Here is a 5849-nt window from a genome sequence, read left to right as displayed (position 1 = left end):
CTTCAACTTGGCCGTTCTCAGTTCTGGGATTTATTCTAGGGACATGCCGCTGTGCGAGAAATGAAGCATGTACAGGGTCGTCTGCTACAGCGCCGTGTGTAGCAGTAAAAGTTTGGAGACGGTCCAAGTGCTCGCCGCGGGGGCCCGGTTTAACTAGGCGCATGCTCAGGTAGAGTACAACGCAGCCGTAAAAATTAATGAAGCTCTTTATGCTCTAATATGGCAAGGCCTCCAGAGACATCGAGTGAAAAAAACAACAACAACACAGTGCAGAATATCGTGCATCGTATGATTCCTTTTGTATGAGAAGCGCGGGGGGAAGACTATGTAGGAATACGTATTCTCATTTTCTCAAAGCGTGGAAAGGTGACCGAGAAACTAAGCAATGAACAGACATGGTTATTTCTAAGGGTTGGGGAGGCCTGGCTGGGGTTGGGAGGCACACGTCTCGACTCTAATCTTGTCTATCATTTGGCTTTTGAAAAGGCGAACGTGTTAACCGTTCTAAAAATGAGCATGGGTAAAAAAGCCATTTTTCAGTTACGTATCATTCTGTTCCACCTGAAGAATTCGGGGCGGTGGGAACAAAACATGCTATGTTGACAACCTTGACGCTTGTTTTAAAAAAAAAAAAAAAACCTCGAAAACTGCAACGTGCCGACAGAAATCCCAAAGCAGAGAAAATGTGCAAGGGATGTGCCCTGAACAGAACCGCTTCTCGAGCTCCTGCGTTTGGCGCTGTGGCCGCGCCTTCGGCCCCTGCCCCGCAGGCCGCCCGGCTCCTGGAAGCCCAGTGTTATTGACCAGCACCCCGCTGGCCCCTTCTGGGTAAGCCGAATGGCCAAGCATGGCAAAGGGTTCCAGGACAAAGAGTTCCAGGATAAAGAGACTCGTTATATTAAATATATATATATATATATTTTTTTTATGTAAATATATATATATATATTTTAATCTGCGGAGATCAGGTGGCCTTTGAGAGAATGACAAAATCTGTTTTTTCTTCCTCGTATGTCCCGCCATTGACACGCTCTAGTTTTGAGGGAGAGTGAGTAAAGGTTGCTGGGGTGTCGCTGAGCTGGCGTCTCCTCACAGATGCGGGCGGCGGGGGTCCGATGGCCTGGGGGGCTGTGTCTCATCAGTGCTCAGGCTCTGGGGTCAGGCTGGGGGAGGGGTACAGCTCTTCCCTTTTTGTGACTGAGCCATGCTGGGCTCAGGCTTAACTTCCCTGTCACTCTGTGGTGCTATTGCTAATCTCTATAATTATTAGGAGGATTCCACGCGTTAACCCATAAAGTTCAGAACAGCACCTAGCACATGCCAAGTCCCTAGTACGTGTTTCACTAAGAGAAACAGCGATGCAGACTTTATTGTCGTGTGGCTTCGGGTGGCTAGGAAAGGTGGTAGGTATGTAAAAGGTCGTTGTCCCCCATCCTGCCGCCCCGACCCATTTCGTACAATCCTTTCGGGTTGAGAAGAGGTCCCTGGACGGCAGTTCGTACTCGGCTAAGATAATAAATATAGTTCCAGTAGCGACTACGGAGCAGGCACCACACGCCAAGGAGGGTGACTTGGCAAACGAGACGGGACAGCTGCTCCCCTCGTAGAAGTCCTCGGCTACCAGGGGAGGCGGACACGTAAACAGATGGCACAGTGCAGGGTAAGTGTGACGACCGGGTCAGCTCAGGATGTCACAGGGTCGCAAGGGAGGGGCATTTGATTTAAACTCCAGGCACCAGGAAAGGCTTCTGAGAAGCCGGATGGGGAGAGCACATCCCCACCATGTCCGATCATGAGGCGGCCCTCTCTCTCCTGGAGCAAAAATTGTAACAGGAGCCGTAGCACTAATGATAATAATTAAAGCACATTCGTGGCTCACTCCAAGCACGTGGCTGAAGTAGGTCACTTAACCCTAAGAGATTCTCGGTGGATTAACTGCACTGACGTGGCCCGACCTCACCCATCTCACCCTCATCCCGGCCGGAATATCACGTCTTTGTTTAAATAGTTGATGTTTTCGTCATGTTTTTTTTTTTTTTGCATTCCATTTTAGGTATATTGCATTGAACGATTGTTTATCTTGCTCACTGATTTCTTGGTGCCCCTTAAATTTGGGGCTGGAGCTGAGTGCCTCGCTCTCCTTGTCCTGACGAAGAGGCCTAAGGCAGAGCTGTCGTCCCCCGCCCCGCCCAGGCCCTCTGTGCAGAGGCGGCCCCAGTTCCTCTTGGGGGACGCTGAGGCGGCCCCAGTTCCTCCTGGGGGACGCTGAGGCGGCCCCAGTTCCTCCTGGGGGACAGCGTCGTGGGAGGAAGGAGAAAGAGAAAGAGAAAGTGTGCCTTGCTCTCACGTGGTCATCCCTCGGAGTCCTGATTCCCCAAATGGGGGCCTGCAGCGACTTTTCATGTTGCTTTCACGTGGCACCAGCTCCTGCTGGATCTCACAGGGAAAGTCGCTCTTGATGGAACTTGCTTTTTCCATCACCCCGCAAACACCGAGGAGGAAGCCTCAGGTTGGAGCTGGTGGGTGTCCGACACCCCTGCGACACTCGCTAACGCAGAGCCCCTTGGAGGGGGCGGGGGGCAGGGCTGGAACCCCACAGTGGCAAGTCCGGGTGGCACTGTCTGTGCTGTTACTGCGGGGGTGGGGGTGGGGGGAGGGGCGGAGGACCCCGGCGGGCACCGCGGCCCGGTCTGGATGTCCGGCCTTTCTGCATGTGCCCTCACGGCCTCAGCTTTTCAATTTCCTTTTCTAGAATTTACTAAACCAAACAAAACCTTTCCCTAACCCGAATATTGAGTTTAATTGTGCAGTGTTCATTATTACACAGCGTTTCACCCACAATTACTTCCTGTTCAAGTTCCTGTTTGTCACTGTGCCGGGAGCCCGCCCAGGTCCTGGAGGAGCAAAGGGGAATCTGGAGACACAGCTCCCCACCCCCACCCCCACCCCCAAGGAGGCGTGGGCTGTGACAGCGGGGCAGATCCAGGACCCTGGGGTCTCACAGCTACACGGAGCCCCCGGCTCCCAGGTGGGACCCAGGGCCTGAGGACAGCCGGTGGTGGAAGCCTCAAGTCTGGGCCCTTATCCGTGAGAAATGGGTGCCTGCAGGATGCGCACGTGTATTCGTGCAGAGAATGAACACCGACATATACAAAAAAGCACAGACAAACCTTACAGATAGGACTTAGAGAGAAAACCCCAGAAACGGTCCAATTCTCGTTTACAGGAAGTTCAAGAACAGGCAAGACTCATCTATGATCTCAGCCTTAAAATAGAAGGAAATTCGGACACATGCCATGACACGGACGGACCTCGGGGACGGGAGGCTGACTGAAATAAGCCAGTGCAAAGGACCGAATGTGTGTGACCCCCTCAAACTCATCTGTGAAGCCTTAGTCCCCCATGTGACGGTAGGTGGAGGTGGGGTGTTCGGGAGGCGATTAGGTTTGTACGAGATCACGAGGGCGGAGCCCCCACGATGAGATTAATGTCCTTATACAAAGAAGAGACATGAGGTCTCATGTCATCTCATCTCCGCCTCCATCTCTACCTCTAGCTTCGCTGAGAGCCTGACCTGGCCGGCACCCTGAGCTTGGACTTCCAGCCTCCAGAACCATGGGAAGTAAATATGTATTGTTTAACCCCCCCAGTCCATGGTCAGTGGTCATAGCGGCCTGAACTAAGATCACCGGTCACCAAAGGATACGCACAGGTCCAGCTCACGTGAATTACCTAGAGCTGTCAAATTCAGAGAGACGGGCAGCAGCGGGGTGGTTGCTAGGGCCTGGGTGCGGGAGGAATGGGGTGTTGTCGCATGGGCGTAGGGCTTCGGTTTTGCAAGATGAGCGAGTTCTGGAGGTGGATGGCACAGCAGTGTGAGTGAGCGCGCGTCACGCCACTGACTGCTCGCTTCGAGAGGGCCAGTCGACATCACAGCGAGATGGCCGCTCGCACCTGCTGGCACGGCTGTCGTCAAAGAGACGGAGAGAAAAAGGACGTGGGGAAAGGGGAACCCTCGTCCCCTGGAGGGATTGCAGATGGTCCGGCCACTGTGGGAAACAGGACGGAGGTTCCTTAAAAAGTTAACAATAGGACTACCACGTGAGCCGGCAGCCCCGCTTCTGGGTATTTTTCTGAAGGAAATGAAATCGCTGTCTTGAAGAGGTCTCTGCACCCCCATGTTCACTGCAGAATGATTCACAAGAGCCAAGATGTGGAAAGGGCCTGAATGCCCGTCAATAGATGAATGAGTAAAGAAGCCGTGGCCTATTTACACGACAGAGGATTATTTAGCCCTAAGAAAGAAGGAAATCCTGCCATTTGTGACAACGGGGATGAAACTTGAGGACATTTCGCTAAATGAAATTAAGTCAGCCAGAGAAAGAGAAATACTGTATGATCTCACTTGTGTGTGTCATCTAGAAAAACCAGACTCATAGAGACAGAGAGCAGGTTAACGGTTGCCAGGGGCTGGGAAGGTAGGGTGCGGGCTAAGTGGGTGAAGGGGGTCAAGAGGTACAGGTTCCAGTTCTAAGTCCCGGGCTGTGATGTACAGCATGGTGACCACAGAGAACGACACTGTATTCTGTATTTTCAAGTTGCTAAGAGAGTAGATCTTCAAATTTCTCATCACAAGAAAAAAAATTTGCAACTATGCGAAGTGAGCGATGTTAACTAAACTTACTGCAATAATCATTTTGTAATATATGCATATACCAAATAATTATGTTGCACATCACAAACTGTTACAATGTTTTATGTCAGTTCTATCCCAATAAAACTGGGGGAAGAAAAGAAATGGTTAAGATGGTAAATTTTATGTTGCATATTTTTCGTTACACATACCGTGTCGCAATTAAAAAATTGTTACATATGTCGTTACATAAATTTTATGTTGCATATTTTTCGTTACACATACCGTGTCGCAATTAAAAAATTGTTACATATGTCGTTACATATATTATGTAACATTTGATGTAAATTTTACGTTGCACATATTGTGCCACAATTAAAATTTTTTTAAAGAAATAAGTAAACCTAATCTGTGCCGATAGAAGCCACCCAGCTTTTCCTTCTGCTGGGGCTAATTTCTGGGAAGGGGTGCAAGAGCGTTTTCTGGGGAGCTAGAACTTTCCTCTGTTTTGATCTGCTGTGTATAGACATACTCAAAAACATATTCTACTGCAGACTTAAAATTGATGTACCTTATTGTATTTATGTTACATTGCAGCAAGAGAAACATTTTTCTGCAGATAGCGGGTTCTCTTTTCCGGTCGAGTTTTCCTATGCAGGAGTGTCCCATCCCTACCAGATGCAAATGTGTTGTTCCCCATGGGACGTCATAGTAACAGCCATAGTGGTTAAAACATGAGCTCTGTGCTCAGGTGACCTGGGTTCAAGTCACTGTGCTGCCCGTGTCTAATGCGGAGCCTTGAGAATGCCAGTGGCCCAAGTGCCAGGCTCCAAAACCTCTCCGTAACTTCATGTCCTCGTCTGTCACCAACATAGGAGTCACGTGGTAGAGACGCCAGTGCCTGTAAAGTGTTCGGCACAGGGTCCGGTTCCGTGTTAGTGTCCAACCAATATTATTTTTTTCCCATTGACCTGTTTATTGTGGTAAAGTACACAAAATGTAACATTTACCGTTTCGACCCCCATTTTAAGGGTACAGTTCGGTGGCATGAAGCGCGTTCACGTTATTGTGTCACCTCCAGAACCCCTTCTTCTCACGTTAAAGTTCTATACCAATGAATCCATTCACCTTTCCTCCCATTCGTCTTTAAAATTGTGCTAAAATACATCAACAAAATTATCATCTTTACCATTTTAAGTGTGCAGTTCAGCGGTAT

General features: G+C 49.6%; 1 long non-coding RNA gene across 1 annotated transcript; it reads left to right on the top strand.

Annotated features, from left to right (window-relative positions):
- The first annotated feature begins 2389 nt into the window (after window positions 1-2389).
- Window positions 2390-4464, top strand: LOC120584510 (uncharacterized). The gene is made up of 3 exons (XR_005648057.1): window positions 2390-2519; window positions 3227-3410; window positions 3557-4464. It is a non-coding gene; the product is annotated as an uncharacterized LOC120584510 (long non-coding RNA).
- Window positions 4465-5849: the final 1385 nt, after the last annotated feature.

This window comes from Pteropus medius, unplaced genomic scaffold (assembly GCF_902729225.1).
Source record: "Pteropus medius unplaced genomic scaffold, Ma_sr-lr_union100, whole genome shotgun sequence".
Taxonomy (NCBI): domain Eukaryota; kingdom Metazoa; phylum Chordata; class Mammalia; order Chiroptera; family Pteropodidae; genus Pteropus; species Pteropus medius.
Note: the sequence above shows the minus strand (reverse complement) of the source record. Positions and strands in the feature narration are given on the sequence as shown.